This window comes from Pollicipes pollicipes, unplaced genomic scaffold, assembly GCF_011947565.3.
Source record: "Pollicipes pollicipes isolate AB1234 unplaced genomic scaffold, Ppol_2.1 Scaffold_7231;HRSCAF=8579_pilon_pilon_pilon, whole genome shotgun sequence".
NCBI classification, from domain to species: Eukaryota; Metazoa; Arthropoda; class Thecostraca; order Pollicipedomorpha; family Pollicipedidae; genus Pollicipes; species Pollicipes pollicipes.
In genome coordinates this window covers 37769849-37782286 of record NW_023597034.1, presented here as the reverse complement: position 1 = coordinate 37782286, position 12438 = coordinate 37769849, and positions in this window count along the sequence as shown.

The following is a 12438-nucleotide window of genomic DNA, read 5'->3' as shown; positions in this document are numbered from 1 at the left end:
GCTCGGTTTGGTAGAAACTGCAGTCCCGCACATCGGTGTTCTTGCTCCTAAGATTGTAAGCGCATGCTCAAATTTTTTTACGTGATTTGTTTCACTAGGCGATTCTGGAAAAGGATTGACCCTCTCAGGCAACATGGCTTGCCCTAATTTCATGTCTTGCCTCATCTCGATTTACTCTTTTCAATAATTATGAGACCTTTGTCTTTTTCGGGCAGGGAGAAACTTGCTGTTAGTGTGCTTAATGTTCTTTTGTCTCTTTTGTCTCGATGATGTACGTTCTGGTGTTTTAACATTTTGAACAATGTGCCTATACGTTATGAATTGTTTTCTATCTAAAAATGCAGATTGCGGATTTATATGCTACAAATTTAACATACCTTGAATCCGAGATTGTAGCTCTATAGATCTCAATGTCTTTCATTCGGCATCACATTTGTGTGCTATGTGTGGTGCGAGAACCCGATTCAGTTTCAATTTGTTTTCAATGCCATTGACATCCTTGAAAATTTCGCTGCTGTCGCTTGAAGTTGGTACAAGCTGCCGGTCACCTCACACTGACTTTGAACCACCTTTCTCTTGACTCAGACACTTCGCACTTTGGATGTGAACTGAACGGTGAAGTAATTGATGGCGAATCTGTCACATGTCACGGTCATTGGGCATCCACCACAGAGATGTCGTTTAGCGAAAACAGATTTGGGCGCTTGTCGGAGAAAATAGCTAAGTTGCCCCTAGAACACACCACACCACATATTTTATGAGGATTTTACCTACCTTTCTCTTAAAGTTTGGGAGCAGGAGTCTCACCTAGTTGTATACGTGCTTTTCAGACACGTTTTCTCGCTCTAGTCCCATGTGAAATGTTGTCTCGCCGGGGATAACAATTATTATGTTGGACCTCGACGAACGAAACTAGGTTTCACTAACCGACATATATATATTCTACGTGATTTAAAATGCTGCTGGACGCGTGCAATTAAAAAAGTAATGTGTAAGTTAACGTGCGCGACTATTAACACGCGCCTGGGTGTTCAGAGATGTTCCAATGGCCACATGACTAATGAAATGGCAGGTTTTTGGCCTCGGTCTGACCTTAATAGCTGACCCAGTGTCAATAGAATTAGTAGGTCTTTCGAATTGACTAATTTTCTAAGAAACTGTCACAGAGATGTCTGTTTCGCCTAACATCTCGTTGTCACACCAGATTAAAGGTATCCCTAGAAGTTGTATTCGCTGACAGTCACGGTCTAACTTTGACCTGCTATATGCTCAGTGACCCTGCAAGATACGTATGTTTCATACCAAAAACATTGTTATTCAATTGCCTACAGGCATATAGAATCTGGCGCGGGTGCGCAGGGCCGTTCGGAAATAATTTCGCAAAACATTTCGGAGGTCAACTTGACCCTACACCCGAGCGCTTGTTGATGTTCCGATAACACGCGGTGGCGGAACCTCTCATCGGTCGCGCTTTGTCGCGGTAGTAAGAGATTGAAACATTCCTGACAACGCCAAATCGCCCAGGCAATAACCAAAACTAGGACCAAGATCAACAGGGCAGGTGAGTTGTGCAGTTCAACCATGCAGGATGTAGTAATGACAGAAAATGCTACAGTGCACATAGTTGGACGAGCTCCGTAAGCTGCTCTCAACTGACGCTGACATTGCAGTCTGCGCTTTCCTTGTTCCATTTGCCTGTGAACCATTGATAAGAAGCCTTCAAAATTAATCTGATTTGAGCTCTCACTTGTAATGTTCTGCTTCTGCTCAGGCTCCAAAGCTTGGGGGTCAAACTCACCGGTGGGGAGCAAAATTGACTGGCAGGGGGGGGGGGGGGGCAGTGACTCACTCAAAAGAATACGAATCGGCGCCCCTGCCGTTGGATGCGATGGATGTTTTTGGATGCACATGTTCCGCCGCTTTGTTTTCGTCTTGTGGCGCTGCAAAAGAAGGCAACTTGCTGCGGTCTGCACAATTGAAATATCACTGAATGACGCAAAAAACACTCCCACAAAATCACAAAAGTAGACAATTGTCAGCAGGAGATATCAATGATAAAGTTTAAAAAAGACGAGCAACATGCAGGTAAAACTGAACAAAAACTCAAGTATACACAGTACAATCCGCGGACCTTTAAGCGTGTGACTTATTCAGTTCAAGGTGGCATTAAAATGCACATGATATCGCATTATTCATTTTTTTGGCCGTTTACCTGTGAGGCAATAAATAAAACTATTGCCTGCTATCAAGTGACCCCCTTTGAAAAGACCTCCAAAGTTCATCGGTTCGATTTATCATTTATGAGCTATCCAGGGGCCCTTTGAGGGCTCTGAAGGCCCAAAGACCCTGTCTTCTTTCAGGGGCCCTCATCCGTCCTTGCCGCTGATTCAAACGGCAATGCAAAGCCAAGGGAATTTTACTAATATGAGCGTTGTCAACATGCGGGTGAAAAACGGCAGTGCCGGTCAGCTCAAGAGAAAATAGCTTTGTTTATTCTGATATTTGTTTCTGCGGTAGGACGTGTAGCCACAACAAAGCATATTAAATATGGTACGCTTCTTGTTGATGTATGTGGCATCTAAAAGACAGGGAAGACAAACGGTCATGAGTCGTTGCAAATAGCTTTTACAAAAGGTATGGTCTGGTTAAGTATTATCATCGTGCAAGGTTCATTTAGCTATACGTTGAGCTCATTTTCTACCGTGGTTTTATCATTTACAAGCTAAGAAAAGCTACAACAATGATGCGCCCACTCAGCAAGGTCCCGATAGCGGGACAGCCCGTTCTGCCCCCCCCCCCCCCCTGCCACTCTCACTAGTGCGACACGAATCCGAAACCGGGCTTCGCAGTGGTCAACTGTGTCGGCCAGCTACGGGCTAGCTCGGGACCGATAGCTTTATCGCAGGGGTCAGCTGTGTCGGCCAGCCATGGCTAGCTACGGCCGATAGCTGTATCCCAGCGGTCAGCTGTGTCGGCCAGCCACGGGCTACTCCGGCCGACTAGGCTTATCGCCCAGAGGGGCGGCATGGACAGTACAGGAAAGGCCACGACTTCCATCCAAAAGTGTCGAGTCATTCCGCGCTGTTACGACCGTTCGCCATTCGCTTGCGCTCAGCGGGCTTCGCGCTAGGGGGAGGCACACCGGTCAGCATCGGCATGTTCTCCCCAAGCCATGTGCGCGGGATCCGGGGCATCAGAGAAAAACCTGAAATAAGGGCGTAAGAAGGAGCACATAGTTTCACGATTACTTCACTACTCATCAAATCGAAACATGAAACGAAGAATCTGAGAACGATGTAGAAAAGGCGTCATGACTATCTTTAGATATCGTTTCCTAAAATGGTCCCCCCTTAAATATTTTTAATAGGGGAGGGGCCTTTCAAGGTGCTCCTTCCCTTCGTGCGAATATTGTGTGCGATTACTTATACCCACGGGGAACGTGTCATTCGTTCTGCAAGCGTTACTGTATTGCTGGTGAATACGAAAGTTCGTGATCACAAGAAAATGACCATTAACGTCTTACGTTAAAGGTGTGTCGTTACCTCATGTTGTCAACGAAGAAACCCCCCAGAAATTTCGGAAACATAAATAGCTGTGTTAATCTGCGCGTTTTTTTCGTTGCCGTACTGCGAACTTCTCACACGACGAATGCAAAATTGCAAGCACGCGTCATAGTTTCACGTGTAGCCGTCGGTGATACGGACCCTATTTCACAGTGGTAGCGACCTCCCAATGAACAGGAAGCTTAAAGTGAAGTCAGAAAGATAGATCGAGCGTCCTGTCGTGTTCCGGTTCCAGGTTGTTCGTCCCGCCGTATCCCAGTTCCAGGTCGTTCGTCCTGCCGTGTCCCGGTCCCGGATTGCTCGTCCTACCTTATCCCAGCTCCAGGTCATTCGTCCCGCCGTCCCAGCTCCAGGTCATTCGTCCCTCCGCGTCCCAGCTCCAGGTCGTCGTCCCGCCGTCCAGCTCCAGGTTTCGTCCCGCCGTGTCCCACTCCAGGTCGTCGTCCCCCGTGTTCCCAGCTCCAGGTTTTCGTCCCGCGTGTCCAGCTCCAGGTCATTCTTCCCGCCGTGTCCCAGCTCCAGGTTGTTCGTCCCGCCGTGTCCCAGCTCCAGGTCGTTCGTCCCGCCGTGTCCCAGCTCCAGGTCATTCTTCCTGCCGTGTCCCAGCTCCAGGTCGTTCGTCTCGCCGTGTTCCAGCTCCAGTCGCTCCTGTCATTTTGTTTCAGAGAGGAGTTCAGAAGAAGACGTCCGGCTGTGGTATTCGTAAGGCGATCTCCACCGTATCGAACGGTAAACTTTAGGACATGCAACTGTGCACATTATCGCTTTTAGACGACGCTGACGCCTTTGAGCACCCATCCGTGGTAAGTTGCGACTCCTATAAATGGCATCCACTACTTAATGAGCTTATTAGTACTTCCAGTGTTTGGTTGCCACGCGGATATCTATCCACAATGTAATGAACCAAACAACGGGAAAAAAACTGAGAACCGGACAACTTTCCTTTGGTATTCAACGAATTATTGTAGCAGAATCCCTATACACGTACATACGTGTAAATGTATCTCGTAATTCCGAAAGGAATAAGATTAAAATAAAACCCACATCCCTGCTTGTTTGCAGAGCCATTATTCTCCACCATCCTAAAACCTTGTGTGTTTGCCATCCAACATCACATCGAAACTATTAGGCATCTACTTATTAATTCGTGTTGCCTGTTCTCACAGCCATGACATTTCTACTGGACTAATCAGATGAAAATACAACCGATGTAGTTCTTCCTCTCCGCTCTCTCGCCCGTCAGTGTTAGCGTCATCTGATAACCACTCAGCACGGGCAATCCACTTATGATACACCGGGTAATGAAATGCGTTCCGCGAATGTGCTTCCATAGACCGGGACCCCAAGGATAATTATAGCTGTTCATTCACCATGCATGAGTTTGGCCCAGGTCCTGACAATTACGCCTGTCTGACGGTTGACAAGAAAGTTCCGACAGCATACGCGGGGATTTTCGTGTTTCTCTAAACGCTGCATCCAGCCGTTTCCCCCGCCTTTGATCATTTGAGGATGGTGGAAAGTGCACTACGGGACCGCCGAACAAGCCCTTTGTCCATAGAAACAGAAACAGCAGCAACAACCGGCAAGGGCACAAGTAACTGGTTGAAACGGGATGCCTTTGAACAGCTGTTGTTTGCGAGTTCCTTGAGAAACTCGTTACGATGCGTCTAGAGTTTTTGTAAGCCGGGATTAAACACAATAATTTTGCGTCGCTGAAAGGTCTCTGTCCGGCTGGACGTCGCCATCGATTTGATGACTCGATGGAGTGAAACCGTCACAAACAAGGCCGGACCGTTCTGGACAACGTGGTCGCTGCTGACCGTCCTAGACATGAGGGTCGTTGGTGACCGTCCTGGACATGATGGTCGCTGGTGACCGTCTTGGACATGATGGTCGCTAGGGACCGTTCTGGACATGATGGTCGTTGGTGGCCGTCCTGGACACGGGGGTCGCTGGGGACCGAGACGCCTTTGAACGTGCCATAACGCATTTTGCCGACAAAACTTAACAAACTGATATCTCTCTCGGGTTCATGCGTGCAACAAATGCGCAGTCAACTGCCGTATCTACGCATAAGGGGAATGCTTCATGTAAAGATGCGTATGCATCCTGACATGCATATAGCTATGCACGTTTGTGTATATATATATATATATATATATTTATATAGATTTATGTTTATATATTTATATGTGTCATGCATATGAAAGGCAGATGTGTGTAATGCTCATACTGGAATGAAACAGCCAATGCACAATGCATCCTCCGAGAGATAAATCTGGCCTCTTCTTGATGTACCCTCAAGAATAATGACATACGTCCGAATTGACAAACATTTCCCGATTTATATACATGTTTCACAAGTCGTTTGCAATTTAGAAAGTAAAGTATACCAGAAGAACCAATGCAAGAATAGCCCTTTCATGGCAACTTTTCATGGGTCTTCCTATTGCTAAATCGTGGAAGGTACATGAAAACTCCTCCGGTTCAAGGCCCACGACGAATTTCGTCCGAAATGCATGTGGCGTAGGCAGTTCTTTTCGTAGCTACTCAGCATCTTTTGTCACCCAGAACAAACACAGCCATATAATACAGTCATCCAATCTCGCAGTCACGGTAATAAAAGAGCAAAGGACATACGGCACGTGTCTTCCACAGCACATGCCAGCGATGGCTTTGGACCTCGACTTCGTGGAGACCGGAGCGAATGGGGCCGGCGGTGCGTCTGACAGCTCGGACACCACCCTGTCCGTCAGCGGCGGCCACCACCGCCTCCCAGTCCGCCGCGCGCAGCCAGCCCGTCGCCACCTGTCCGATCCTTGTCCTGCCGAGGGGCGCCGTCTCCGCCGGCCGACATGGATTTGATTGATCTGGCGCGCCGTGATCGCCGTGTTAGCAGGCCTCGCTCCCGCCTTGCCGCCGCCCCACCCGAGCCAGCATCGATCCCGGCGGCCGCGAATGACTCGACCGGCGCCAACAGCGCCGTTGTTTCAGGCGGGCTGCGGCGCGGCGAGCGCGGCGCGGCCGCCTCTCGGCACGTTGCCGGGAGCGCGGCCCCTCCCCCAGCGGGGAGAGCACGCGTCCGCACGCGGCGACCCGTACGGCGCCGCGCCGCTCCACACGCCGGCGGGCGCCGTGGGCCGGGGGTGCTCGGGCTGGGCGAGCGCGCGCGACGGGAGCTTGTTAGGGGAGGGGGCTTGGCGGCACTCCAGCCCGAGTGGTCTCCAAAGACCCCAGACACGAGCGGAGCACGCCACCACAGCCCGGCCACGCCCCTGTGATCCTAACGCGGCGCCGTGATGAATTGGCGGGGTGGCAGGCGCAGCTACCTTCACTATAGATGGAGGGACCTTTTGGTCGGCGTGAAAGGCCGACGGTAATCATGATGAGGACATCATTCGAGGCCATGAGACGCTCTCACCGGCAAGAGCGATCCGAGCTATTCTTAGCAGGCGCTTGCAGGTCGATTTCTGTTGAGAAATTGAAGCTGGGGAGGTCTCACAGGTTCCTGATGCCCGGCTCTGAAGTGTGCAGAGGGGCGCCGTAGGAAACCGGCGCGCTAGAGCTCTCCAGAGCGCTTTGAAGCGTAGGAGCGCTGACTCCTGGGGCAAAGGAGCGCTGACTCCTGATGCGGAGGGGTGCTGCTGCCTATTGCACTCAGCTCACGTTCCGGCAGGAATGTCTGTTAAAATTCGTTGAAAAATCCCTTCATCTGGTGTATGTAGAATAGAATTAGTCAGCCACCTCTCATACATATATATATATATATATATATATATATATATGCATTTGTATATATTTGTATATGCATAGTGCACATTCGTATATATATATATATATATATATATATATATATATGTGTGTGCGTGCAATATACGTTTTTAGTGTTACTTTGCAGGGGTTCCGACCAAGGATTCGTCATCATTCCCCATCTAAATGTCGGAATTTTGAACTAAGAACCCTATTGCGTGAATTGTTCCTGATGATTTCAAGCATTATCCCAAAAATGTCGTTTGCCGTACACCTCAAGCCTGCATATGATTACGATGGGATATTCGGATACGCTTATTTCCGTAGCTTGTGCACTGCCTTAGACGATTTCTGTGCTCGGACCAAAGACATCGGTATTTACTGGAATATCATTGTGTATGTCATTGGCCGGCATATCCTAAGATGCTAGAGATGAATCAATTTCTATGAGTTATCAGACACTGGCAGCCTGGCATGCTGCCTATTGCAAGAAAATTGCTACCAGATCTTCGGGCAAATGCACAGCCATATACAACAATATTGCATCTATGTCCGCAAAAATATGCAATCAAGCAAATAATGCTCCAGGTACCTTAGCTTCAAAGACATCCTATGCTTGTTGAAATGCCTTTATTTCGTAGCAATGACTTATTAAACATACTGTGGGCGAAGACGTTGCGATTACATTTTGTTTTTAGGCATCAATAAAGTTGGGTAGTGTTATGATAAAGTAGAATTTGCTTGAAAGGAGGATAAGTCGAAGGAGCATCGATTGCCCTTTCGGTGTTCAAAATTTCTAGAATATGGTCCATGTGTGTGTGTGGGCTCAAGCAAAATGATCCATACGTGTCACATGTGCGGCCAATCACTATGTATGACTTGATCCCAGGCTTAAGGGTAAAGCTATGCTACTATCCCCCGAATTAGAAATCCGAAAGAGGTCGCACGGTGTGCAGCAGTTGTAGCCGCCAGTCAGTTCGGGATGTAAATTATCCAGTTGTCAATGCAAATTACATGCTGGTCAAACGCACCGCAGGTCGTCGGGGCACATGCCTTCAGCTCTTTTCATGGCAATAGAGGATTGGAGTTGTTGAAAATCAGCTCTTGTCTCATTTTATTTGGAGTCCGAGTAGCCTTTGAGCTGATTTTCAAAACAATGCAATGGCTTCAATGATCAGGTTATTCCACGGAAACCTTGCCCAGGTTTTCCAACTTTTCGGTCGGCTTCTGGCACACAGTTTTTCATAGTTTCCATGATCATATCACGGCTAAGCTGTTGACATGGGTATGGCACTTGGTGGAATTAAACCTGATGCAGCTTCTAAAAGCGAGTGTTCATTTGTTTCCCGTAGAAGTAGGGCCCATCAAGAAGGTACATGGTAGGCTTAATGTAACATAAGGTGGGGAGAAACAGGTACATTGAAATGGTAAATTGTACAACTGCACTTCCATGTTTTGGGAAATGGCTCCATCCGCACGCATAGAAAGAATCATGATTAAGCACTCATTTTCTTCGACAACTTTTGCAAACTGTCTTCTGTCCCGACACTGAGAATTTACAAGATGACAGATGTCATGAGCAGTGGCTTAGCTCTATCAGAGATGAACTTCTTTTTGCTGAAATGAAGTGCATAAGACCGTGTTCCATTTCAAAAAGGAAATCTGCAGAACTCCTTGGAATACGCTCATACTCATGCAAGATATATTTGGAAAGTACGTTATGAATCCTCACTCCGTTAGTTATACGGAGCGCTGAGTGCAAGGCGAAAATATAAGAAATGTGCGGTATGTACAAACTAAGAGCAAACAGTTGCCTTTCGGTGTGAATGTCGCTCAGTGTAAAAACACTTTTCTCCAACGGAACATGATCCGCGATAATCTTGAGTCTCATCACTCCAGAAGTGTGCTTCATCGTCATTGAAAAAAGACGAACTGTACTGGGTTTTGGTAGTCCGTAGTCAAGCAGCACCTCCAAACAGCCATTCACCTCGTTGCGATGGTAGAAAAAAACTGAGCCCATGTCACCGCATAACTTTAAAGCTACGCCACAGCGACCAGCGTCACAGCGAAACTGCGGGACAGTTCGGCACGCAAAAGACGCAGGTCACCCACGATACAACGACCACGAGGGCGCCTAGCTTCCTTTCATCACAAAGCACTAAGGCGATATAAATTCACAACACAGACGTATGGAAGCTCTCATATCAACCCTTTTGACCGATACCGAAAGGACCAATTCGTCCTCACTGTAGCAGCGTTCAAGAAGATATCACTTGGTGCCATTTTGGTGAATGCGACAATAACAAAGCCACCAAGCTCTTGATTTTCGTTCGGCCACGCGTAGTGACGGAGGTATCGACTGGCTTTTCGTCCCATTAGGTCGGAGAATGCCAGCCAGCCCCTGTTGAACGATGTTTAATGCAACAGTACGCGTCAACTGGGGTGACGATTCTTAAGCCGGCACGCTCCAAGGGTGATGCACGCTTCAGTGTGGCTGCCGCGGCGGGTGCGTCGAGACAGCAATCGGCGCCAGTGTCAATGCGTTAGTCAGCGGCGGCTGAATCGACACCCACGCGGCCGGCAGGAGTCCGGGCCGAGCCGCTTCTCAGTGCGGTCACGCACCGACAGCGCCGCCCGGGGCGCGATACAGGCGGCTGGGGCGGCGCGGCGGCCCCAGGCGCCCCGGCGCCGCCGAGTCGTCGGCTGTCTCGCGACGAACGTGACGCTGCGATAGGTCGGCCGGCAAACGTGGCGCGACGACAGGCGCGACACAGCGCCGGGTCGATGGGAAACGCCCGTCCCGCGGGCCGCCGACACACACACACACACACACACACACACACACACACACACACACATATATATATATATACAGACAGACACACTCACACACACATCGTGTGGCAACGGACATGTCGGGACGGCCTTCGACAAAGACGTGTCGGCGCGCGCACGCGCTGTACCGTCACGCGCGCACACACGCGGATATCCGGTCTTCTGTACACATGAGCACGGAGCGCCTGGTAATGTCGTGTGAGCCTTGGCGGGGGGGGGGGGGGAGCCCAGTGCCCAGACGCGGGAGGTCGGCTGACGTGGGCGTGCCGGTGTGGGGAGGGCAGGGGCGAGCACGAGGCGCTCATTCGGCAGAGCAGGCGGCAGCCATGTGGAGCTCTGAACGCGTGCACGCCTATGGGCGATTTAACGGAAGGACAGGGAATGGTCGCACAGAATTGCGCGCGGCGCACCATGGTGGCAGCCAGTGGTGCAGGAACAGGTGAGGACAGTGAACCCTCCAACTTAAGAAGCTTAACAAGGGCTCGGACGTTGCATAGCACGCATTAATTCAGGAAGATTCCTGTCGCAGCGTTTTACGTGGTTCATCCTTATTTAATGGTTTCGACGTTCCTGTGGCAATTCCTTTACCGGCTGCCCGTGTTTTTTTTATCACGCTTCAATGTTTTTGCCAGAAAGGCTTCAGGAAAGGGCTTCAGTTTGTAAGCGCAAACTAGAAATTGGTAACAATAGTTCATGCAGGTGGGTAAAAGCACATGCTTTTCCGTGGCTAGAGGGACGTAGCTACGCATGCCAAGATGATTGAAACTTTCCGTTCACGTCGCACGCGGCCCTCGCTTTGTGATTGATATGGGATGCGGGCCTCTGTTGTGCGACAGGATATGCTGTGGTATGGCCTAATATATCACAATTAGAGAGCCACAAACGACGTTTATAACAACGTGCCACACGCGATATGCGAAGCTGCATCTTGAGACGTGCTATACATGCATTTTGCAATGTGCGTTAACTAACACCATTGCCCATTCATACTTAAGATGACTATGGTGTGGGGAGGGGATAGCGGTCAGGGGCCACCTCTGGACCTGTTGTCGGTTCTGGGTCCGGATCGCCGCCACACCACTGCGGCATCCCACATTGGGTCTGATAAAGGCATCCCGTCTCGAAATGGCCACATTGGATCCAATAAAGGCATCCCGTCTCGAAATGGCCCTAAAAGTCCGTGAGACGTAAAGACCCAATCATTGTTAACACGCGCTCGGATGGGGGTCAATTTGACTCTCTCAAAGGTTTTTCTTCAATAACTTCCGAACGGCGCGGTGTAACCACGCCAAAATGTGTGTAGGTGTGGGCAATAAAAAACCAATCCTTTGGTGGACAAAAATTAGATACACCTTGTGCGGTTGCTGACCTATGGCAGGTCAAAGCCAGGCCATGGCTGTCAGCGAAGGTAATACCTAGGGACTCGTTCCATCTGATGCGACAACAGAGTGTTGTACGAATCCATACATCTTGGAGATGGCTCCTTAGTTAATTAGACAACTGAATTTAGGATTAAGACGGGCTCCATTGATCGGTGTGAAAATGAGACCATAGTCCAAATTAAACCGTTCTATAGCTTGAGAACTTGCCTTAAGACGCTGTTTGTGAAGCTCATTATTCATTTCTTGATCACAGGGATGTCAGCAGGTATCTTATTTGGACTTCCTGGCTGTCAGAAGAGGTCACTGATCTTGAATCGCCCTAATCAGCCTGAAGAACCTGACCCTGGTCAATGATCAATCTTTTGCTGTTAGGAGCATACCTTCAAGCGCAATTTTTGACACTTATGTTAAGTACAAAGTCCGAACAGTCTCGTAGCTTATTGGTTACCGTGACCTTCTGAGGGTCACTGACCTAAAATGAACACCAGTCACCCTTTGCTTAGAGGAGGTGTCCAGCTTAAAGGTGGTTGCATCGGGAAGCCTAAGGGCACTTCGGACACTGATCTGGAGTTTGACCTTTTTTTTACCTTATTTGGACTAATGGAAAAGTGTCCTCAGAATTCGACACGAGTGAGCTCTCATATAGCTCTTATCTACCCCGTAAATTTAGTGCTTCTAGCTCTCTTAGCTTTTGATATATCAGGGGTCAAACTGACCCCCTTTCTACCCGAACGCTGCATTCAACCTGCCACCCGGGCGCGAGTTTAAGGAAATGTTCACATTTGAAGATATTGAAGTAAGCATCAGATGAAACAAGCTCACTTAGAACTATTGGTATACTTTTCAAGTGAAATGGGATGCTCTAGTACAGCACAATTCTCTTTTAGTAAATATGCTCCTTAATAGGT